Raw genomic sequence first — 26,110 nt, forward strand, 5'->3', positions numbered from 1 at the left:
CTGGACGACACCTGGCGACCGCCCAGAGCCTGGCTCCCGGGGGTGGGGGTTGGAGTGGGGGTTGAGAGGTAGTTCGACGCTGTACTGGGGAGACCCTGGCCCCAGGCCTTCTCTTCTCTAGTGTCTTCCTGGAGGGCGCAGCCATCGCCCCAGGACGAAGCGCTTGGGCACCAACCTAACGCGGGGCCTCGGCCTGTGGTCTGTCTCCCCCTGTCGCCGGTCTGTGGTTTGAGCGTTCTGCAATTAGGGATTGCTGAGGCCTGGGACGGAGAAAAAAGTCTGAACCCCTCCGTGTGCCAGGGTGGGGGGATTATTGTCAGACCACGAAGAGGAGTCTTTGTCTTCAGAACAAGGTGTGTGTGAGGATGCTTGATGGGTTTGTGCGTTCTTGATCTGGAATCGATTGGAGAAATTTCCATCAACTAGGACCTTGCCGCTTCACCTCCGCTCCCACCTCCTGCGGAAAGCTCTCACATACCTCTTGGCGGCTTCACTTAGTCGATTCATAGGTTGTTTCATAAAATGAATAAAAAATAAGTAAAAAGTCGGTCTTTATAGGTGCATAAATAGTAGAGAGGTGGTGAAGTTCCAAGAAAATGCCTAGTGTCAACCTTGGCGGCCGCGAACGGAGAGCCCTCAAGGCATTACTTACTGGGGTTCTTCCTCTATGCTGCCAGCTTGGCCCCCAACACCCCCACCCCTTCCGTAGTATTCTTTGTGCGCTCCGTCCCCTCGTTCGGTCCTTAATGCCTCCCGCGCAAGTTCCCTCCGTGGTCCCTGTCCGGTAGCAGCGCCTCCTGGCGCCACTCATGAGGGAGCAGGGACCCCGAGCCTTCCAGGCCAGACGGCGGAGGGGTCTCGCCTCCTGCTTTGGAATCTCTCCATTTTCCCACACTATTTCACATTCATATTACTTTTCACACCCTGTTAGGAAGTAATAGCACTGGACCTACTAAATACTTCCATGCACCAAGCCAGCCCTCACACGACCGGTCCAGATCATCCACCTTCCCCCGGTGATGGGAACGAATATCGCTCTCCCATCTTGCGGGGAATAGTCGGCCTCTTCTCGGCTCTCTGGGATCTACCTCCAAACCCTGGTAAGGTGGTGCTGGTGGTGGCCCCTGTTTGGAAGCCCTCAGATGTGGCGGGGGCGTTTCGGGGGGAGGAGTTGGAGATTTGAGGATTCTTTTGGCTTTTGGTACTTGCGTGAGCCTAGATTGGCGATTTTGTAAAGACCAAGTCCTGCCTGTTGTCCTTAAGCTAGGAGAAAGTCCTGTCCCACATAATAAGCACCACCTCCTGGACTTGTGTTCTGGAGCTCCAGGCCCAACGGGTAGCATTTGGACATTAAGGGATTCTGAGACAGCAAATCGCAATGCTCTCCCCACCCCCACGCCCTCTGGCAGCCTTGCAGCAGCTCTGAGAATCTGGGGTAGCTCCATAAACCTGAGCCAGGGGTGGGGGTGGGGTGGGGGAAATTAAATTAGACCCCTGCGGCCTGTCGGTGTAAGGAACGTTCTGGAGGAGAGCACAAAGCAGCAAGGTTCGCCAGGGGAAGTCACCACTCTTCACACCAAGAGTTGCTAGCCCTTTGGCTGTCAAATGAATTGGGAGTGACTCGCGCCGGGACCTCCACCCGCCGCTTTCAGAGACCAGTTACCGCAGACTGTGCTCCATTTGGTGCACTAGGGATCGCAGTGCTGGGGGCTTGCCTAGGCTTGGTTCTGGGCTCCTAGCAGGTGCCTGCGGGGAGGGACTGAGAATCTGCCACCACAGCAGGAGTGAGGCCGGCGGCCGTGAGGCTTAATCTGAAAAGTCAGGGAAGTTAACGGTGGTTCTCTGCTATTCTTCCAGGACCTCTCCTCAGTTCTATCATCAAGAAAAGAGGGGTAGGGGTGACTGGCTGGCTCAGTCCATACAGTAGGTGACTCTTGATCTTGGGGTAGTGAGTTCAAGCCCCACCTTGGGTATAGAGCTTACACAGATTCCAGGTAGGTATTAATTTTGGTGGGAGGTGCCTGGGTGGCTCAGTGGGTTGGGCCTTTGCTTTCAGCCGGGTCATGATCTCAGGGTTTTGGGATTGAGCCTGCATTGGGCTCTCTGCTCAGCGGGGACCCTGCTCCTCCCTCCCCCCACCCCACTTGTGATCTCTCTCTGTGTCAAATAAATAAACAAAATCTTCAAAAAAAAATTTTTAATAAAGTAATAAAATCTGCCTGCTCCTACCTCTAGAACATGGGAGAAATAACTACTTTTAATGAGAGCCTATTAAGTGTCAAGCATTTTGTATAATGTTTAATCTTCACAAACCATAAGAGGAGTATTTCCACACCTTGTGTGCCTGCCAGGAAACTGAGGTGCAGAGAGGGAGGACCTGGCCACGCCATAGATCTGTGCATCCAAACAAACTCCAGGCTTTCTTACTACCAGGCTCTTGCTTCTAGCAATGTCTTGAGAGTTGATGACACCATGAGGGGTCCTGCAGCTTGGGTCAGGTCTCTTGTTGCCCTTGAAGAGGAAGATGAGCTGCCTTCCGTGAGCTTCTTATATACATTCCCAGGGAGTGATTTAAGTGATGGAAAATCCAGATCTAAGGAGTTGAAGCTTTGAACACCATTCTAAGCTGTAAGACCTTTATACCTATTCCTCCAAAATGTTCATGACAAAGTCTAAGTTAGCAGGAATCTCTTACACAACCAGAGGAGTCCAGAGTCTGTCGTACACATGTCCCTCACTGTCACTTTTCTTGCTCCATCACACCAGGGTTGAGAAGACTTAAACTCAGATTCACTGGATCTGATTTTCTGTTCTTGCCAATAACAATTAAACTGGTCCCAAAGCACTCCCCTTCAGCCTGGGGCTTTGAAGCCTGGGGAGACCAACAAAGGAATTACCTTGGTTCCTAACTTCCAAGTGACACCTTAGACCTTTCTCCACTTGTCAGGACCAGAGTTTGTCCAGGGAACAAAAGAGACCACCTACCCCTAAGCTGGGGGAGGACTGAGTGTGGGCTCTGGACACCCATGGTTCAACTTTTGGCAGTGAAACCCTAGGAGCTCCACCACCCAGACATTTTTATTGGCGCACCCACCTATCAGCACTGGTTCAGTATTTGCTTCTTGGTGTCACGGACTTTCCATCTGCAGAGAGGTTTCTGATGACTGTTTGCTCACACTCAAGAAAACACCTTAGATCTGGATCTTGGATCTGAGGCATTCACGGAAGGTAGGAGGGGTGAGAACAGAACAGGCAAAGCCGGAAAGCAAGGAAGGAGAGTGCACAGTTCTGGGGGTGGGCGGGCAGGCGATTGTGGTTTGGGAGTTGCTTAGGGAAACTTTTTCTGTTTCTTCTCCTACACAGATACAGTCCTAGTCTAGATCCTCTCCATTGTCTACGTACTTTCCCATTTTCCTTCTTCTTTACTCTCCTAATGTTGGGCCTGGCCGAGGAGAAATAGAGAGCAAGATACCCATATTTTTCTCTTTTGGTTAGTTGCTGCATGGGACACAGATTCCAGGTAGGTATTGAGGACAAATTGTGGTGAAGAGTCCCTAAAGCTATATCCATCCTGTTGAGCCCTCTGTTCCCACTGAGCATGGAAGGTAATTTCTGGGGTAACAGGGGCATTTCCTGAATTTCTGGTTAATCTAAGACCTCTGGACCCTAATTGCCCCTGGAGCACTCTTGCAAACCTGGAGGCAGCTAAATGGGTGGTCATTGAATAGGATTTAAAAAAAAAAAAAAAAAACCTACCAGGGAATATTAACTCACTTTATTGTGAGTGGTTGTGGTGGGAGAGGGAGAAACAATGGTGACCTCCTAAGTGCCAACTAGTTAAGTCTCTCTGCCTCCTCCCCATGGTTTTATTTTACAACTATTGATTATCTAGCTCAGTGGCAAGGCAGATGGCAAACTAGTACAAATCAAGTTAAGAAAGCCATACCGTTGGGGCACCCGGGTGGCTCAGTGGGTTAAAGCCTCTGCCTTCGCTCAGGTCATGACCCCACATGGGGCTCTCTGCTCAGCGTGGAGCCTGTTTCCTCTTCTCTGCCTGTCTCTCTGCCTACTTGTGATCTCTATCTGTCAAATAAATTTTAAACAAATCTAAAAAAAAAAAAAAAAAAAAGAAAGCTATACCGCATACACGTATTTCTCCTCTAGCACACACTGCCGTAGTTTCTGCTGCTGCTTATGGCTAGTGGCACCTCACTGGACTTTAGGAACACCAACTGGAAGAGCCTGACCTTGAGACTACGACTAGGTTGCCAGTTTGAACTGAACTTGGTTTTCCCTCCTTTGACCAGAATGACATGACTCGGGTGTAAAATCTCTCCTCTCAGAGACACTGGCAGTCTGGAAACTCTTAAAAAAAGAAAAAAATCAATAAACTCGAGAGCAATATTAAAAGAACAGGGAACTGTAGGAAGAGAGGGAATGGAAAAGGAAAATACTCGTACACAAAATTGGGAGGGTGTTTGGAATTCTGCCTGAATTTCCAATGACCGAAGCTAAAGCTTGTTTGTCTCCTTTGGGTTTCTCCACTGGCTTCTCAAACCCAGTTCCCTTGCTCAGTATTTCTGGGGGCTTTTGCCTGGGAAGGGCACATTCAAGTAGGTTCGGTATCCAGCAGGGCTCTACCCACCAGTGGTGGGTAGGGACAGTGGGAGGTGGCAGCAGGGAGTGAGGTGAGAAAAGCCCTGTGAAGTGGGGTATGTCAGGTGGAGCCCCTCCCCATCCCTACGGAAGGGCACTAGCAGCTGCCACCCAGCACCCCTGGGGAGCCTCTGGGCTCCAGGTCCTTCCAGGTGACTTGAGCCAGAGTGCTTATTACAGTTATTAATGACCAGACTGATTTTTTAAGCCAAGACCAAAAAGAAATGGATCCAAATGAAGAAAGCAGGGCAGCTTGGATTCGGTATGATGGCCGTGAGCCAGGGGATTGCACTACTGACCAAGTCCCTAGCTGCTTCTTCAGCATCCACTCCCTGCCAGGCGACGAGGTACATGCAGGTGGGCTCTGAGCTCCAGGCTTTGTAGTTGTATGGGGGTGGAAGGCAGTTATAGGAAACAACTAGACTATGCCTGCTTACGGCTGGCAGAAAATGGGGTGCCCTCCTGGCATACTTAAGACTTACTACCTCTAATTCCTCCTCAGCAGCATGTTTAAGGTAAGTTTCTCCTTCGTTAAGGATGACCAACACCCCCAACATCCATCAGGAGTTTGGACAAATCATGGACTCCTGGAGAATTAAGTATCTAAGATCCCTCTTGACCTCCCTGTCAGAGGCAAGTGCTTTGTGCTTTGTGGCCAGGTACAGCTGGGTTGGGTCCTGGCTTCTGGACTTACTGATTTTGTGATCTCCAGCTAGCATCTTGGTCTCACAGAGTTTGTTTCTGCGTTTGCAAAACCAGGACATTTGCCCAATAAGGGGTTTGAAAGTGGCATTCCTAGCCCTGGCAGTCCTCAAGGTCGTGCATATGTTTATTCATACTGGGTGGGCGGGGGGTGGGGGGAGCGAAGATGTATTTTCTTTATAGAAACTCCAGAAATGTAACAAAACTTAGTTCCCTTTCCCACAAGAGGTATGGCTTGCTAGGCTCCCTTTCCCCACCCACCACCAGCTACCAGCAACTCGGAAATTTTCAAATCCTTCCCTCTGCATCTCACCAATGCATTCTAGATCTTGCCCCTGTTTGCATTCTCTGACTCTGGTGGCAAGGTTTGATTTTTTGCATTCTTGTTATCACTCTTCAGTTAGTTCTACTAACCTCCAGCTACACTTCCGGAAAGCCCATATTCAACAGACCCAAAAGATGGTCCCTCAAAGCAGGCCAGAACCCCCTGCAAAAATTCAGACCTTTGATGCTAGAAGAGCACTGCCCCCTGCCCTCCTGCCTGGGGGTGGGGTGGGCCAATCCACATGTGTATGATTAGGTGTTCTAGGAATGGGAAGGATGTGAGGACTAGCTGGCCACAGGGACCCAGGGGCAACACCCCCACTGGTGGTACAGGATCCTTTGCTAGGATGAACCTGAGAATTTGGGCTGTGGGAAGTATCGTGGGCCTCTGTTCCACTACCCCTTCTCCCAACCTTTGCCCAGGCAGAGGAAGGTTCAAGGTCCACGTGTCTGGGTCCCTCACAATGCACAATGCTTCCCATGGAGTCTTGAAGAGCTCATGGGCTCCCTTCACATTTCTTTTCACTTAAGAAAGTAAATGTCTTGGGTCTATTTCCACAGTGGTCAGGCACTAATAATTATAGAAGATGGCCTTGCAGAAACTTGGCTGTTGTGGCCTGAGGACCCTGGGGCGGAGTAAGGCACTTGGGACTTTACATAGGAAACAAAAACAAATCTTTAGTTTGCAGAATCTGGGTAGGGTCCGGAACAAATAGATCCCAGGGCTGGAAACAGGGCTGGAGGCAGGGGTAACCTGGATTCCCCATTCCAAAACAGGGGCCTCTGTCCCCTTGCAGGTGAGAGCTGGGGAGGCAACAAATCAGTGAGACCTGGACTGCACCTGTCCAACCTGAGCAGATGCTGTCTGCCAGGAACCCCCTCCAGGGCGTGCATTCAGCCAGCACCACCATTCAACTGGGACCCAGAAAAATCTCTTAAACTTGCAGACTTGCAGAGAGAGGAAGGTAGCCAGGCAACGGAATTGCGGAAAACATCCTCTCGGTCAGTCGCATGAACTTTATTGTGGATCAGGAAGTTATCTAACAGCTGCCAAAACCCTCCTGACTCCACTGCTCCAAATGTTGACGGCTTCTCACACTTCACTATTGGGTACTGAATCTGCTGCCTTGAGGGTTATTCAGATTTCCCATTCCCTTTCAGATTCGATCTACCCCCACCAGCCTGGATGCATTTGGAGATGATTTCCTTTTTTTTGCATTCAGAGGCCATGTGGCTCCCATACTTACCTGGGCTGGCAGTTTCCCCACCCACCCTCCTTAAGGGGAATTCCAAATCTTTTGAGGGGGGAAAGCTGGGTTGAGAAAGGTCAGAAAAAGGAAGCTGAGCCTGAAGTCCAAGCATACATTATTATATTCTCCTCCGGGTGCCTTTGAATCATTTCAGGAAAAAAAAAAAAAAAAGTACAGCACAAGAAGTAATTTTAATGGGCAAACTCCCTTCCTTTAGCTAATTCCCAGTTCTGAGTCAGGTTTATGAGCAAGAACCTAGCCTTCTGTGGCCTTGTTCTCCCATAGGGTCTGGTAAAGGTATTGAGCGCACAGTAGGAGCTCAGACAAGAGATTCTGGTTGACAAAACGGATGCTTGGAAGGCGGCAATTATTTAAGAGCAAGTCTAAGTAAAAGCGCGCCTGTGCCCATTCCATTAATTTCAGGCTCACATACAAGATTACCTCGAGGATCTGCTCTTACATCTCAACCCAGCGCCCCAACACAAGCCGTTTTCCCCTGGATAACTCTAATCTTGCCATCGAGAGAGCCCTCTCCAGCGGTCCCATTTGCAGACACGCATCTCTGTGACTTCTGCCTGCTCCTTTCCTCACCCTCGAGGGTCAAGGTGAGCTGAGCCCACATGACTGAGTCAGACTCAATCCAGATGACCAGGAGCAGAGAACTTTCTGGAGGTCAGAGCACAGAAAGGCCATTCCTCGTGCACCCACTGAATATACTTTGGGTAAAGTGGGGCCCTGGGCCGTTTCCAAGTCCCTGCGACCACGGGTGGGACTGCAAATGCCGAGGCGGGCGCTCTGGTTCCCCGCTTCACGCAAGCCTGGGTCATTCCGAGCCCCTAGGAATCCCCTTCTCTGGTCGGCGGAGAGCTGATGTGGACGTGCTCGAGCACTAGGGCTTGACTATGACTCTTCAGAGGGGTCCTGATGTCATCCAACCCGGCCTCATCATCGGCCACGGACGTTGCTGTTCCCTCCCTGCGTTAAATTGCCCGTTGCCTTTGGTAATTATCCGTAAGCGCAGAGAGCTGCCGCGTGGCGCGCACCCCGGAAGCGCTTCCCGAGACCCGGAAGCAGCGGGCGCGCGGGCGCTGCTCTGCCCGCGTGGGAGCCCTCCTCGTCCCGCCCACCTTGGAGGGACCCCAGTTTGCGAAGCCTCGCGTCGCGCGATGGCGGGTCCCGGGTTCGCGTCACCCTCCTGCCACGCGGTGGGGAATTTCCCGCCTCTGGGTGTCTCACTGTTGGCGCGCCCGGGGCTTCCCGGTTCCCGGAGGAACCCCGAGTGTGTTTAGGTCCCTCGTTTAAGGTCGCCGTTGTGTCCGGCCGTGGGTGGAGGGAGGCACAGAGGAGGAGGAATTTACAATCGGTGCCTGATGACTCGTAAGCTCCCGAAAGATCAGAGTGTAAATTTACCGGGCATCTTCCGTTGTGATTCACAATTCTGCCAAGTCATAAAAGGCCCACCCCTCCAGTGTCCCGCTTTGTTGGCCTCGCCCCAGCGAGCGCGAACGCGGGGAGGGCGGGAGGCCCCCGGGCGCGCCCCGCTGCTCTCAGGGGAGCCGGGCTCGCGGGCGCCGGGCGGGCCCCGTGACCCGCCGTCCTAAGAATGCTTCAGATCCAACCTGGGCTCGTTTCCGTGACGCAGGAAACATCTGGGGAGTTTGCGCGGGGCGTTTGGCAAACTACTTACTTCCGAACTTGGCGCGAAGGTGTTCTAGGATCCAGACAAACGCGGGCCTGAACGGGGAACGAGGCCAGGTCGGGGTGGCAGCCCTGCCAGCTGCCGGGGTGCACGCTGGGGAGCGAATCGGTGGCGAGCACTTGGGTGAAGGACGAATTAAACACTTAGGGCCCGGTCTGCCCGTTCTGGCCTCATTGTTTTAATGTCTGTAGTACTTAGGCACAGTTTGAGAAAGAATAATGTCTTTACTTTCAGAAAAAACATCAAAGACCAGGGGCTGCTCAATATGGAGCACATATGGTAGTCTCCGAAGGCCTTGCCTGCCAAAACATGTTTCTCAGTATTTTTCTCCTTTCCTTTTTCGATCCCACCACCCCCATCTTTTTTTTTTTTTTTTTTTTCTCCCCAAATGGGAGGGAGCCGCGGGCTGGGGTTACCTAGGACGTGTAGCGTTTGCAGGAGGCAGTTGGCCTCTCTGCCGGGGCGATCAGTGAAGCCTTTCAGGAACTGAATGTAGCCCAGGACAGGAACCTTGAAGATGGGCCGGCCGGCTGCAGGAGCCAGGCTGGGGAGGCCTTGACTCGCCCAGGACCCAGAACCGGCCGTGCAGAGTGAGGCCTTATCAGATTCAGAGGCTGTAGGTCGCTTTTGGCATTATATCTGAAAAAGCACGTTTTCCTGTTAGTGCTTCCTTAATGCGGTCAAGTTACACTGGCTGAATCCCCAGGCCTTAGTACAGTGCTCAAATAGGGGGCCCTTAAATATTTATTGAACGAATGTTAAATGTACTAAGTGAAGGCAATAGCCTGCAAACTACTTTTTTTTTTTTAACTTCAGTCTAAGCAAGAGTTAGTTGCAAAGTTCCTCCTCTTCTTTAACTTGCTGCTATTACTACTACTACTACTGCTGCTGCTGCTGCTATTACTACTATGTAGACCACTATCCCAGGTTTTTTCTTATTTATTTAGCAGAGAGAGGCAGGAAACAGCTGGCTGAAAGATCAGGCAGTTTGCTACAGGAATTTCTCTAGAAGAAATCTCAGAATGTCAGGGTCATTCATCTGATCTAGTTCAACTTCTGAATATCTCTGAAGATGAACTGAGACACAGAAAGGTAGTTACTTGTTCAGGGCACACAGCTGGGAGGGAGCTGGGAAAGAGCCCTCTTTCCTTGCCTAGTGCCTGCAGGACTCACTACCTCACATTACCCTCAAGGGAAGGACAAGCTGGATAATTTCTTCTCTTTTAGTTTCTCCTATTAAATGGATTCCTATCATCACCTCTGAAAAATGATATTCTCCTTCTGCAAATTTACATGTAGGGTAAGTATTAAAAGCAGGGGTAAATTCTTGGGGCTCCCATTTAAAAGAAGAAGCATGCTGTTGCCAGAAGTTCAGCTTTTTCTAATGCAATATTAATGATGGTGGGGGAAGGAAATACATCGCACATGAAGCTGATTAAACATGAATCTTATCGTATCTTCCAGTGTTCTGATGCCTTATACAACTTATACAGAGAGAGCAGTGGGCAAATTACCTGACAAGTAGTTCAAAAATCTGGACTTTAGATTTGGCTTTACCATCAACCTGCTGCATATCTTGACCAGTCAATCAATTTTGCTGGATCTGTTTTTCTCTCTCTGTCATGTATGTGTATGCATATGTATATATACATACACACACACACACTCACACGTGTATGTGTGTATTATGTGTCAATAATATATACACATATATATTAATTTTTAATCTAGGTGATCTGTTCATAAATCCAATTCTTGTATCTCTAATGTATCAACATACAGTGAACACCTTACCCATTCCAGATGGAAAAACAAGAGTCAACACTAGAACCCTTCTTATTCTTGTATTAGTACTGAGTGAATATTAAACTGGCAAAGTGCTTTAGAGATGCTTCTGCCCCTTCATTCTGGAGCTGAGAGCCGATTTCCCCATGCTGTTATTGTACAGCTGGAGAGCTCAAGTTAGCTTCCTGCTCAGGAAGAGAGTTCCTACTTCCTGAAGAAAGTTACTGCAAATGGGGGGGGTGTCCACCAGTCTCCATGACAGGTTTAAATGAGCATGGATTAATTAGGTTCTTTAAACATTTTTTTTAAAGATTTTTTAAAATTTCTTATTTTTTTTTTTTAAAGAGAGAGAGCACAGGCAGACAGAGTGGCAGGCAGAGGCAGAGGGAGAAGCAGGCTCCCCACAGAACAAGGAGCCCGATGTGGGACTCGATCCCAGGACGCTGGGATCATGACCTGAGCCGAAGGCAGCTGCTTAACCAACTGAGCCACCCAGGCGTCCCTAAAATTTCTTATTTTTAAGCAATCTCTGCTCCCAAAGTGGGGCTCACACTCACAACTCTGAGATCAAGAGTTGCATGCTCTGCTGACTGAGCCATCCAGCTCTGCTGCTGGCCACCTTCTAGCATGGGTCAATTCTTTAGGATGCTTCCTTCTACTACGCATTTATCCACATTCCTTGCCCCCACTTTCTCATTCAAACCAGGAATAACTTAGCTAGAACGTAATAGTTTTGGGTTCAGGACAGTGAATTTAAAGCAGAACTGGAAGTCAGTACCATTTTACTTGGGCAGTGGTTCTTTAAGTTGATCAGCTCTGTTGCAGGAGACTTTGAGCTCTCAAGGCCCGTTGGGACAAAGGTTAGGGTTCCTCTAATGAGGAGTATAGGAGCTGGTCTTAACTTGTTTTTAGAGTCTCAGATCCAACATAACCCTAGTCAAATTTAATAAGCAAATAATAGAATAAGGCCAATGTTCATATTTATATTCAACTGATCCTTTCCCCTCACACAACAAACTCCCAAATTATCAATATCTGGGGTGAGTTGCAGGGGGAGCTAACAAATTATCCAACATTAAGACAATGAAACTGTTCTTGCTTGTTTGGGGAGAGCACCTTCTTGATGATAAAATGACTTGGGGACTGTCTGCCACATTGAAAAATCAAGTCTAGGGCACTTTCTCCCTCCTGTCCGCCTGGCCCTGGTTGACCTTGACTAGCCTGATGCTGCCTGGTTGGAATCCAGCGTGTTTCAAGGAGCAGTTGTGATGTGTTTTCCCTGGGTATGGAGTGAGACAGGAAGCTTCTCTGCACTGAAACTGACTTTTTCTCTATCACCTTCCTGCTTAGGACCTTGATGCCTTGGGGGCTAAAAGAACCCCACAGAGCACCAGGTTTGAGGGAATCTCCCTGAGCAGGGACTTAGGCGTGTGGAATTGGCCTGCCCAGCCCAGACAGTCACTCTAGGATGTTGTCCTAGGCATGCAGAGAAAGGATAGAGCTGAAAATTCAGCCAACTGGAAGTTGGCATGTTGCCTCTTGTGTTTAAATCTGGCTGATAGGGACACCTGGGTAGCTCAGATGGTTAAGCCTCTGCCTTCAGCTGGGGGTGTGATTCCAGGGTTCTGGGATCGAGTCTCACATTGGACTCCTTGCTCGGCTTCTCCTTCTGCCTGCTGCACTCCCTGCTTGTTCCCTCTCTCTCTGAAAAATAAAAAAATAAATGAATAAAATATTTAATTAATAAATCTGGCTGGTAATGTAAATTGTTCTTTGTGGCTATAGCTGTGCAGCATTGTAGGAAGAGATCCTCTTAACATCATCCTCAGGATCCTGCTTTGGGCCTTAGCTTATATGAAAACCTCTCCCTGAGCAATAATTATAATACTGACTTCCTGAGGTCGTGATGGAGATTAAATGAGAAAATCTACTAAAAGTGCTTTCCCTGGTGCCAGATATATAGCAAGTATCAGTGCATTTTAGCAATTATTATTAACCATTCTATGATTTCATTTGGTGGTAAAGACATATTTGTCTACAATTCAGACCTTCTCTGGGCTTGCTAGATCTGAATATCCAACCCTGTACTGGAGGTCATTTACATGTAGATGGACTTCGATTTGTAAGACCCACTATGCTCAAAACAGATTGGATTTCTAGTTTCTGCTGCACACTCAGAGTCTGTTCTCCTAGTCTCCGTGACCACACCACTACCAGTCAGAAGCTCAGGCCAGCAACCTGGGAACTGTCACCAGGTGCTCCCCAATAGCTCAAATCCACACAGGACCTCCTGCCTAGTAATGACAAACAGCGAGTGAGTTTTGCCTGTTATCATTCCATCATTTCCCCTACATTATACTCTCCAGTCTGTCCTCACAGCAGTGGGAGTGATCTTTATGCAATGCAATTTGATCATGTCATTGCTCTACTTTAAATCTTTTATGCATTCCCCATAGACAGCAGGAAAACCCAAATGCTGAGTGTGTAATGCTCTTTATAGCCTTCTTTCTCACCACTTTCCCTTCACACCTGCGAAGCCCTGGCTCTATTGAACTACACTGAGTTTCTTTGTGGGATTTTTTGTTTTGTTTTGTTTTTTGTTTTGCCTTCATGCTTTGCACATGTTGTGTTTCGCCTGGTACCCAGCTGCCTCCTTCATCAGACTCCTGCTGCTTGCCCTTCAAGATTCACCCTGTGTGTTCTCTTCTTGGAAGCCTTCACCAAGCCTCAGGCTGATTACAGAGTTTTACTCCTGAGCCTTACAGAGTTTTATAGGATTATAATTGCTTTCTCTTCTCCACTAGGTGTGAGTTCCTTGAGGGCAGTGGAATAAATCTTTAATCTCTGTGGCCACAAGGCTTTCATGCCTGGCCCACAGTAGGTGTTTATCACATGTTTGCTGAATATGAGAATGACCCAGAATTAAAATAAATCACTGGTTCTGTAGCTTCATATCATCAAAATTGGGGGAAGTTATTTTTCTGAGCCTCAGCCTCAGATGGGGACTAAGAATATCCCCTAATATTCTGAGGATTAAATGAAAAGTGAATGCAAGTCTTCTGTAAACTGTGTAGTGCTGTACCTCAGTTGTTATCAGTACAGACCCACATTTCCGATGCATGTTTATGTTTTCATTCGTGCACTTAATGTGCACCTATTGTATGCATCCATATGTCTGTGTTTGTTTACCTGCATGGTTACATGGAAAAACATACAGTTTTGCAGAACCTTTACAAACAATTTCCAAACATACCTTTCTCTAGATTCTACCCTTTAAAATACTTGCTCAATAGGTGGATAAATACTTTTGATAACTAGTCCAGGTTCTGGATAAAGCAGTTTGTAGCAGTGTCCTCCAATTAGCAGTCATTCTGTGGAATCATTATATCCAAACACACATACACAAACAGTGCAAATTTATAGAGCACTGAACGGGTAATTACAGCCCATTACTATTTACTACGGCTATTATTGTACCTTCCTACTCCAACGGTAACATTGAAACACTTTCCCGCCAGCTTTTCATTTTATTTTTACATGGGTAACTTGGAGCAGTGATGGATGGCGTTGATTTCCTCGTCTTGCATGTGAACAAACGGAGACACGGAAGATTCCTTTAACAACCTGCCCTCTTTCCAGTGTCGCAACCGGGTGGAGATCAGAACCCTCAGATGCCCTTTCTCCTGTCTTCTTTCTTTTTCCCCGTGTCGGCATAGGAAGTTTGCACAGAATAAGTGATTGCTGCAAACGAGCCAGAGCTGACCAAGGTGTAAACTGAGCCGTGCTTATGTCTAATGCTTTGAGTTGCCACAGTTATTTCTGTACATTGGACCGGCCTTAAGTGTGGAATCCGCGATTGTCACATCAGTTCCCGGCAGGGTAATTGCCTCTCCTTCCGCAGCGCGCAGTTGCCAGCTGCCCGGCTGCCCCCGGGACTGTGAAGTGCAGAGCGCCCCAGGGCTTGCTAAACACCGCCCAAGCCCGCGGTGCAGAGGAGCGCTGCGGATCTTCTTCGACCTCCGCCGCCTGCCGATTCCATTCTTCTTTAAAAAGCCAGGTGGCGCCAACTCTCAACCCCTGCGAGAGCGGGCGGATCCTCCGGCCCGCGCCGAGTGGGGAGGAGAGATGGAGGAAGAGCCCGGCCCCAGACGGGCGCTTTCGCTCTGCGCCCTCTGCTCTGCAGAAAGGAACATGTGCTTTTCTCTTCTCCGTGCGCCTCGCAGGATGACGGCAAGCCCAAAGGGAAACGAGGTGTCCTGTGTGCCACATGGAGCTTGGGGAACGGAAATAATTAAAGCCAAGAGGTTTCCTGGCTCTTCGCGGTGTTTACGGTGGGTTTTGATTTGGGAAAGGAGAGCGAGGAGAGGTTAAGGCCGGTTCCAATCTGCCAGCATCCTGTATCTGTCTGTGCGGCAGATGACGTGTGGGGCCGGGAGGGCGCTCGCGCCTGGGTGTGCGCAGAGCCCTGGGCGCAGGAGCAGGTCTCGGGGGGTCGTATGTGATGGCCTACCTACTCCTATAACAGAGTAGGTGCGTGTATAAAAAAAAAAAAAAAAAAAAGGTAGAAATCCTCCCAGCTGTGAACAGAGGGCTTCGAGGTTCCCTCCTGTGACAGCTGAGGGTCTGAATCTATTATGGAAGGCACACGTTTCAATTTTCAAACCCCATTTTTTATCCTTGAAATGTTTCCAGTCTTTGAACTACTGTTATTTAACAGGAAGAAGGGAGAAACTCCATTATATGAGCATATCGATTTACTTGATCTAAACCAAACGTCACTGAATAAAAGATGTTTGTTGAAACTTACAAAATAACTATTAATCTGGTAACTGAAAATTTAGCCATAGCATGTGCTGTTGTTGCAAATCATCATTGAATTTGAAGATGAATTCAGTAAAAGTAAGGGGTTTTGTTGTTGTTGTTGTTGTTTAATTCCCTGGAGCACTGAGAGTAGAGTTGGTATTATGGCCTATAGCAATTTTAAGATTTTAATTGAAATGACAGTAACATCCATACAAACACATAGAGCACTCAGCAACATCAGTAATGATGACAGTGTGCTATTAATGCTGCTTTTTATATGGTGCTGGTGGTGTGTTTATTGCTCCTGGGCAGTGTTTCTTAAACTGCAGGTTGCCAACCGTTAGTAACCCATGAAATCGACCCTCTGGGATTGGAGCAGTATTTTTTTTTTTTAATGAAATAGAAAATAGTGAAAAATATCAGAAGGATGTAAGAATAAATGCTCTTTCACAAGTCTTTTTTTTCCCCCCCTCCCCATTTTTGTATGCATCTGTCCTGGATCATAGGGTAAAATGTCTTTCTTATCATGGTTTACATTTGAAAAGGAGTCTGAAGGGCGCCTGGGTGACTCAGTGAGTTAAGCCTTAGCCTTTGGCTGAGCTCATGATCTCAGGATCCTGGGATCCAGCCCCTCATCAGGCTTTCTGTTCAGCGTGGAGGCGGGGGAGGGCCTGCTTCCCCCTCTCTCTTGGCCTGCCTCTCTGTCTACTTGTGCTCTCTCTCTCTCCTTGTCAAATAAATAAATAAAATTAAAAAAAAAAAAAAAGAAAAGGAGTTTGAAAGCTGTGGTTTTTAATTAAAAATTTATTTTATTTTATTTTTAAAATAATCTCTAAACCCAATGTGGAGCTGAACTCACAACTGGGCAATCAAGAGTCACATGCTGTACTTGACTGAGCCATCACCTCGCCACCAACCCGGTCCCCCCCACCAAGGGTATTCAGTTTTAAAATCTCATCATGGTGGGTTCTTTTCTGATTTTGAAGGTTACACTGGATAAAAGAGATCTCAGGCTTAGGGCCCCAGGGAAAAGACCAGCAAGAAAGAAAGACAGGGAGCCCCGGTCTCAGAAAGGAAGATTATTACAGGAACCCTGGAGCAAAGACCAAATAAAGCATTAGCCTCCTTATTCTAACCAGGTGTGGGAGGATGGTCCATCTCTCCTACCGGAGGGGTGACTGGAGTCACATACTTAGGTAAGGGGACACATTATCTTAACAGGAGCAGGTAGAATAACCTTGAACCATGAGAAGCAAGTTAGGAGCTCAATGATTGATCTTGGTGGGGAGGGGTAAGTGTCCTTCCATTTCTTCCCAGTCTCAGTGTTGAAGAGGAGCAGGTACTACTTACTGTCCCTGGTTTAGGGCGCAGATTGAACCATATTGACTAGAAGCCAGGTCATGTTGTGTTTAAAGGCAATGGCTCCCTTTGGCTCTTTCTCCTAGTTCCTGGTAAGTGGACCTACTAGGTACAGCCTGCCCTAAGGGATGACCTTTAAGGGTTGACATCCCTTTCTCACTCCAAATACCAGGGCTAGTTAGCTGAGCCAAGATCCAGCTTGGGTGTGGCCTTCCTAGTCTCTATTCACCTGGAAACCTGCTGGTCATGGCTTTGGGTTCCTGCATCCATGGTCAGCCAGAGGGAAAGGAGATGTTGGTTTGGACTTCAGAGTAGATGGATCTACCACAGGCTCTATGCAGCTTGACTAGAGCTCTGTGCTGAGACATATGCCATTTTTGCCTCTAGTAATCAAGCAGCCATTGTTTTCCAATTGTTGTTGTTTCAGAAATGTCTGAATGTCCCTTAGCAGTTGTTCTCAAACCTTAGCACGCATCAGAGTCACCTGGGAGGCTTGTTAAACCACCCATGGCTGGGTGCCACACCTAGTTTTCTTTACCAGGTCTAGGGTGGGGCTTGAGAATTTGCCTTTCTAGCAAGTTCACAAGTGATGCTGCTGCTGCCCCAGGACCAGACCCTGAGAACCACTGCTCCATGAAATTCTGAGAAGGGTGTGGAGTAGAAAGGTGACCAGCAGGGCAAGACGAAAACACTCCTGAGTTTTGGACCCTAATGGCATCTTAATTCCATGAACCCCACACCGTACCACAAGCCAATCCCCCAACACCCAAGGCTGCCAGGGGATCCGATCCAGAGGAGGCTGACGCCAGCAACAACGCCAACTCTCAGTAGTTAGTTTGGGGATGCTACATCTTGAGGGGGACTCAGGAGAGTACGGGTTCAGGGAACCTTATTCTTGGACAGACCACGAAGTAAAGTGATTCACTGTAGAGTCCCTGTAGGACTGCTAGCTACTACCTACGCAATCGCCTCTCCGAAGTTTCTCTACCTCCTTGTAATACAGGGCCTAGGAGCGTAAAATCCAATTTCTAGTCACCTTTGCAGCTAGAATTCAAGGTTCTGAAAATGAAATGCAATCACATAGGATTAAAAGACCAAAAAGACAATCACGCTCTCTTCCTTTAGATTGTGGGTGCACAAGAAGACTCTGGAAGGCATGAGTGTGGTCAGTGGCTGCATTCCATGGTCCACTGTCTAGTCACCAGCCTTGTGGTTATGGGGGCTCTGACGGCTTCCCCCAACTCTATTCCTCCAACCCTTCCACTCGATAACTTGCATTAAATCCCTCTGAGCTCAGAAGATCTAGATTGTTTGCTGTTTCCTGTATTAAACCCTGACTGATCCAGGGAACGAGGTTGTTTGAGAGCTTTGTACCCGAGGTCGGGATTAGTGTGGGCAGAGAGGGTAGTAGAGACCCTGCAGGTGGTGAGATGACTATCCTCAGCTGGTGGCAACTTGGGTGTGCCAAGCCAGATCCCAGCGAGCCTGCCTGCCATCCAGAAATCGGGAGGGCGAAGAGATGAGCATGCTGAATCACTGTCGTCTTGGTCTGCCTCTCGCAGGAAAAGCCTCACTTCTGCTGGCACCCCCTTCTGATTTTCACAGCAAAGCAGGAAAAAACAGCAATTTTTGGAGCATTCAGGCAAACATTTTTACTAAGGCTCAATGACTGTCTGCTCTGCCCATTTTGATATTTGATTTTCACTGTCCTGTGCTATGCTCTCATATCTGGGCACTCACTCCATGATGAGGTTATCACCGGTTTAACGGAAGATAGTGACTTTTCTATTTCCAACCTGAGAATGAATGATGAGTTACTTGGGCAAGTCAGCTTCACTCAGTGTGATCTAGGACTTGAGCGGATGTTGCAAATTTCTGCTACAGCCCAGGGAGTAGGGCTGTCCCCTCTGCCTACCTTGTTGCCTAAACCCTAGCTTAGGGCCTTGCACCTGCAGAAGCTGATTCATTGACTCATCAATTCTTCCGGAGCACGGACGACACCAAATACATGTCACTTAATTAATTTTTGTCCAGAAGGAACTGATTGCTCTGGTCACTGTGTCCTTGTTCACAAACGCATGGTACTGCCCCCTGCAGGAGGCACGCACATCCCCACTCCGGCTTGCAGCGGTGGTCACGTGAGACTGGCCATGACCAAAGATGTCTGAGTGGAAATGACTGTCTTTGGTCCGCATGTCAGCAATGATGCTGATACATACAGGTGATTTCAGCCTGAGGCCCCTGAGCAAAGAAAGTGGAGCAGGGCTGTCAGAATCCAGAGTGGACATGTTGCTTAAACTTATGTTTTTATATGAATTCTGGACTTGTTAATTTACTTCTGTGAAGTAATTGGCATTCTAGAAACCTAATAGATCACACATCTTGTCCTGGCCAGAGTTTGGTCCCAAAGGCCAGGGCACCAATCAAATCGCCCTTCCTCCCCCACAGGGACTGGAGGGGATGCTCCAAAGGAAAACTTTAGGCAAGGGAACTAGAGGTTTCTGAAGGGATTTTGTTACTGTAGAATTTTATCACTCCACGTATCTAAAAGAATTTGCCAGAAATAGAAATACCAGGAGAGCCATAAAGATGTTAATTTTTATCTCATTTTTATTCTTGCATATTTGAAAGCCCGGGGGTGGGGAGCATCCAAGTGACAGATCAAGGCATTGAAAGAAGTATAGACAATGGTAATCATAACAGTTACATTAAATAGAGGTGATTTATTAGCACATAGCTGCGATAGGAAAGCAACTCCATGGTAAATGAGAACCAAGGCTTGAAGGTTAGTAAGACCGACTTTCTGTCAAGACATCCCTTGCTCCAAGGGCCTGGCTCATTGTTAATTGATGACCTGTGGCTCCCAGCACAGTGCTCTGCTCTGGCTGCTGGGCCTGAGGGAAAAAGACTTGTTTTGAAATACAGTGTTCTTAATGAAGCAGATCCCCACCCTGAAATGTGCAAGAAAATCATCTGAAAGTGTGATGAAAAACTGGTCTATTGAAAAGTCAGTGACCTTTCCAACGTTGATTTTAAAATAATAGATTTGTTTTATTTGACACTTTGGTAAATGCTGTAATAAAACACAACAAGGTCAAAGAAATTAGCCAGTGTGTTTTGTGCCCTGCAGCCCGAATTGTCTAAACTATATCCTTGCAAATGGGCATCACTATTAGTGAAATTTTGTTGCAAGTTTTGGCATGGACTGTTTTGGAGTGTCAGACTTTAAGGCGCTATCACAGAATTGGCAAGATTCGAGGATTTTCTTTTTTTAACTGATTTAATAACGTTTTTCTTTATTGTCCCCATAATCACCTGCTTTATGAACTGTGGTTGGAGCTGATGTTGCAACTGGTAATTTTCTTAGAAGCCAAATGCATTTATATTTTTCCAACTTTTGATTTCCATCATTTCTGGGAATTGTTAGTAGATGGAATAAAAAAAGAATACATTATAAACAATTCAAAACACCAAAAACAAAATTCCTTGGACCTTTTACAGATACCACACATTCAAATAAATGTGGCTTTGCATTCCAATGACATTCAAGTGGGGATTACATTTTCCTCATTAACCTCTTTCTTAACCAAACAGTATTGTTTTTCAAGCCTGTTTTAAAGAAATCAAGTCTGACATCTTAAATTAATTCACACTGACTCCGTTCAAATGAAGAGGTAGACTGTCTTCTTTTGATCCTGGTCCTTTGTGCAGTTCTCGTTGAACTGTACCAAAGCAGCCAATTAGTTTAGGATGAAATCCGGAGATAGTGTTGCTTGCAAAACCAAAACATTCGAAGTACTAGGTGTGGTTTTTACTGCATTTCTATGGAAGGACTGGAAGGAGTAAACGACGATGTACACCTGAGGTCTGAACGTTTGTTTCTGCTTTCCTGAGGCAAACCATTTATAAAATGAATGTACTTACTTCTAATTGAAAGAATACCCAATCTGTTTTCCATCAGTCATAACCAGTAATTCCTCTGCTAATATGTGAACCTTAATTTGAAGCAGTGGGACTCTTCTCTTTCCTCCAGGAAAGTCAACAGAGTTGTTTAGAGAGATTGCACAATTTTGGTAGGAGCAGAAATGTAACTGGATTGTTTTCTAAACTTCTGTAAACACTGGTGCATGAATATGCAATTTGTGGGGTATACATTGTTTTCAGCGTCGATATTGGAGCATGGGTGATGAAATATGTGTGTGTGCGTGTTAGGTGTCATCTATCTCAGTAAAATGGAAGAGACATGAAAATAACTCTTGGAGTTAAACCCACCAATCTTAGGATATCCTGCGTCAGTTGCATTCACTCCGCTGTTAGCTCTGTCTCCTTTTGGCAGGCATTCTGTTTCATTCCACCATCTTCTCATGAATTGTTTTTAGATTTCTAGAATCCTGGCTAGAGATGGCCTGAGTTAGAATTGGAGAGGGAACGAACACTAGTTTTCTTAGCGTCCACGGTCTCGAAACGCGCTCGTTAACGTTACTCGACACCTTTTCTACATGTGCCTTTCTTTAGAAAGTGGAAAAATACGTTATTGAGAATTTGTCAGATGAAACTATATTGCCAAACATTTGCAAAACTGAATTATTGACGAAATGCATGTGATTTCAAAGGGGCCTGCTTAATTGAAAGCAGTTGCGTTGTTTCAGCATGAGAATGTGGCTTATCCTTTCTGTTGTCTATCTGTCTTTAGATTGCTATAGAACATACCTCTGGACCTCCACTGTCCCCAGATAGCCGTTTCTACACAGCTAACTCAGAACAGATTAGAGCTAGAGTTTTAGGACACCCTATGGCTTTTATTTCTTGAGCAAGCATTAAGGAAAATCGCATCCTCATGTTCTCCCACGGTCACCTCTAATTCCGGGAACGCTGAATTCCCGCGCATGTCCAGAGTGCCAGGCACAGTCTACCAAGTTGCACAATCAGGCTTGTCCACTCCCCACGTGTGCGGTCGTTGCCAGGACGCAGCTGTGCCATCGGTAGGACCTCTGAGGAGATGCTCGCTCAAGTCACGCAGCCTCGGGGCTGATTTGTTGCTCACTCTTAAACATCCCAGTTTGGCTGACATTTAGCCTACCTCTGAGAATGACACTAAAATCAGCTCTGCCATTAACGAGAAACAAAGCTATTTCCGTGGTGAAAGAATAGTCCGCTTCATGGAAAATTGCACTTGCACACTTGGGGATCCTAATTAACGATTAGAATTGAAGATATGAAATGCGCACTGTGTGTGATGTGTGGTAAGGGGAGATTTTTCAAAAACCTAATGTATTTGACATCTCAATTGTCTTTTGACTAACCGAGAATTGGCATCTTGAAAACTGACCAAAGGAGAAAAGAAATTGTGTTTCATTTTGTCATTTTAAGTATACTTTCTTTGTCAAGTGACTCCCTTAATTAATTAGGGAAACCATCAAGGGCAACGTAGTTAGTTCATCTTCATTTGCGATTTCAGAAAAGCTAATGGCCCAAACTGTCTTCTGAACTTTTCAAAGGACCTTTTGCTGTGGAACTTCATCTTGTTTAAAGATGTTAGAGCTGTGTTGAGATTAATATCAACAATTAGAAAGTAATATCATGGTTCTGGTTGTCATTATCCTGTTTAGACACGCTAGAACTGGATTGCCTGTGTTAAAACTTAATGGACTAGAGAAGAAAAGCATCCAGAATCTTAATGATGGGAGCTTCCACTCTACAGGCATTTGCCAGATGTCTCAATCTCTAAACTCAGAACATCTGATAAATCCACAATTTGCCTCACTTACAGTTCTCAGTCCTGACTGCACATTAGAATAATCCCAGAATTTAAAAAAAAATAGGTAGATAGATAGATGGATAGATAAGCAGGCCCCACCCTTCTAATTAAAGCAGAATCTCTCAAGGTAGGCCCCCAGACTTCTTTTTTAAGTGCCTCCAAGTGATTTGAATGTGCAGCCAGGTTGAGAATCACTAACCCACATGATAATTTCATCTTTCAGAAGGGAGAGGAAGTGATGAAGAGGATTAACACCCTGCTTCTAATTCTGGCCAACTCGGAGGCCTTGCATGGAAAATCAGAAGTGACAGGAATCCTGGAAGAGAGCCACCTGGCCATCAGAAAATTCCAGAGGGATGTGGTCACTGCCAGATACACACTTGGTTAGTTGCAGTTTTAAAATATCTCAGGAAATTATAAAAGCTTGACTTTGACTGCCCTATCTGAGATTCCAAAAAGAAGCATAGGAGAGTCCTCAAAATAAAATTTGGATGCTGCTATTGTAAATGGTCCTAGACAGGGGGCGGGGGGGTGGGGAAGAAGAGAAAAAGGAAGGAGGTAGCCAAAAAGATTTAATGTCTTCATGCAGGAAGCTGTCTGCTGAGAGCAGATATATTTTTAAATGGTATATGTAAAATGTGAAAGATGAGCTAGAAAAACAAGCATGGATGCAAAAACTCTGTCAGGAATATGTGAAAAAGTCAGAAAGATTAAATCCAGAAGGAGGATAACATTCTAGATGATGAAGAGGGCTGTTTGAAAAAAAGCAAGCAAGCAAGCGTAGAATCCATGCAGGGCTGTGATGGTGTTAGGCGGAGGTTATGTCAACGGTGAAAAGACAAGGTGGCTACACCCTCAGACTCCATTTTACTCTTTAGATGAGGAAGGGCAGGACGAAGTTTGGGAAGCAGGAATTCAGAAATAATTTGCTCCTAAGCAAATGCTAGCTGTCCTAAATAAATTCAAACACTGGAAATAACAGACCAGAATATTATCAGAATTTTCAAATGAAATGGTTTTCATCTTTAAAAAATATGGGGAATGAAAAAAAAAAGAAAAGGAAAAAACATATGGAAAGTGAAAGAAGTACCTGAACGCTGTCCCACATTTTTAAAAAAGGTTTTATTTATTTATTTGACAGAGAGAAAGAGAGAGAGAGAGCGCGCGTGCATAAGCAGGGGGAACGGGAAGGGGAGAAGCAGGCTCCCCATGGAGCAGGGAGCCCCATGTGGGGCTTCATCCCAGTACCCTGGGATCATTTTCGGAGCCGAAGGCAGAGTCTTAAACCACTGAACCACTCATTTTTTCAAGAGGAAAATAGAAAAATTATTTGGATTATAGATTCAAAGTCCTGTTGATTCTTTAGTTCAAAAATCCTAGAATTTACTTTTACGTGTAGCTTGAATGTAAGACTTGCCAAGTTAAATCCTACCCATAAAACTGAATGGGAAGAAATCAGAGAGGGAGACAAATCATGACAGACTCTTGACTCTGGGAAATAAACTGAGAGTTGCAGAAGGAGACATGGGTGGAGGGGTGGGGCAGCTGGGTGACGGGCATTAAGGAGGGCACATGAAGCGATGAGCACTGGGCGTTATACGCTAGTGAATTGTTGAACACTACCTCAAAAACTAATGATGTACTATATGTTGGCTAATTGAATTTAAATTTAAAAAAACCCTACCTATGACATAGTTCCTGAAGAGACTAGACACAAGGCATGGTAAAATTTTAAAAATTTGAATTCAGAAGTTTGCAACCCTTCAGAGTTAGATAATGTTAAATACACTTTTGAAATAGTTGGGTATTATAGTATAACAAACTATTCCAAAACTTAGTGGCTCCAAATAACTGCTATTAACTCATTCACAATTCAGCTGTTTTCATGTATCCCTCTGGGTGGTTCTCCTGCTGGTTTTGTCTGGGATCACTCAGGTGGCTTCGGTCATGTATAGCTTAGCTTGGGCTAGATGGCCCAGGATGGCCTTAGTCACATGTTTGGTGGCTGTTGCTGGCTGTCAGCTGAGCCACGTGTCTCCCTAGGAAGAGGGATGCTAATTTACATAGTGAAGGCAGCATTCCGAGACCCCCCCCAACACAGCAGAAGCTGCAAGATCAAGGCTGGAAGCCATATAACATCACTTTTGTCTCATTCTAATGGGTTGGAGCAAGTCACAAGGCCACTTCATGTCAATGGTCAGGGAAATAGGAAATCCCTTTAGGCGAGAGGTACCGCAATTCATATACCCAACCTACCCCATCCTATGTCTCCTCACAAAAATGCTTCTATACATAAATATTTTAATTTCAGGGGATCCATGGATCCTTCCAACCCAAGTTAAGGGTCTTTAATCTAGTCTAACCATTGCATATTTAAATAAGGAAATTAAAGCCCAAAAACACTTGCTCGGAGTCCAACAGTTACTTCTGTAGTATTAGTATACACGCCCGTAAGTGTGCTACTACATATGTGTTATAATACCAATCCTGTGCTGTTTTCATTATGCCAGTCGCTGGTCACCTTATTATTACAGGGAATGGATTTCAGCAATGTTATAAGTGGCCATTTGACTACGCAATCGAGATAATGTAAGTCAAATGTATGCAGGGAAATATGAATGTTTTATTTAATTTGCATATTCTGTACATACATTCAGACAGAAAAGTAGGCCGGTTAAAATATATATGAGGACTAAAAAAAATATATATATATATATATATATATATATATATATATATATATGAGGACTAAATTATTTAGTTAATATGCAAACGGGCACAGTTTCCAGTTATTTCTAAATTATGGGCATTTCCTGAAGTCTGGCTCTCTTTTTACTGACAGGTACTCTCTATGCTTCAACTAACTCTTACTGAAAGTTGATTGCAATGGATGCTTTGTGATGAGCAAGCTTGTTTTCAATTTTTTAAAAATTTAATTTAATTTAATTCTTTTTCAGTGTTCCAAAATTCATTGTTTATGCATCACACCCAGTGCTCCATGCAATACATGCCTTCCTTACTACCCACCACCAGGCTCAGCCAAACCCCTACCCCCCCTCCCCTCCAAAACCCTCAGCTTGTTTTCACTTTTAAACCATCTACTTATAAGTCATTCATTAACAAGAACAACAAATCATCAATTCCACTGATTTTAACTTATATAAAAACCAGACACTGTTGCCATTTCAAGTTTTTGGTTTTTTTCCTCATAGGATAAAGTTAACTAAAGGAAAAGTGATGTGGTTTAGTTAAATTATTGCCTTTTGTGGGGTGCCTGGGTGGCTCAGTGGGTTAAGCCTCTGCCTTCGGCTCAGGTCATGGTCTCAGGATCCTGGGATTGAGCCCCGCATCGGGCTCTCTGCTCGGCAGGGAGCCTGCTTCCATCTCTCTGCCTGCCTCTCTGTCTACTTGTGATCTTTCTCTCTGGCAAATAAATAAATAAGTAATTGTCTTTTTGTTTGTTGTTGCCAGTATATGACTTTTCATGTGAGGGCTGCGGGTATTATTAATTTTTTTTATTTTTTTTTTGAATTTTTATCTATTTTTTATTTTTTTAATTTAATTTTATTTTTTCAGTGTTCCAAGATTCATTGTTTATGCACCACACCTAGTGCTCCATGCAATACGTTTTTGAAAAATGATTAGTATCTATATATTCATTTACTTTAATTGTTTTAGTGAAATTGGCAAGTTTATCTGGTTCACATAGATGGACAGAAACTAGTATAAACGTCCAACTTTCAGACTAATAAAAGTAAGTTTTTTCTTTTTATC

This window comes from Enhydra lutris, unplaced genomic scaffold (assembly GCF_002288905.1).
Source record: "Enhydra lutris kenyoni isolate GAN:26980312 unplaced genomic scaffold, ASM228890v2 scaffoldscaffold3, whole genome shotgun sequence".
NCBI lineage: Eukaryota > Metazoa > Chordata > Mammalia > Carnivora > Mustelidae > Enhydra > Enhydra lutris.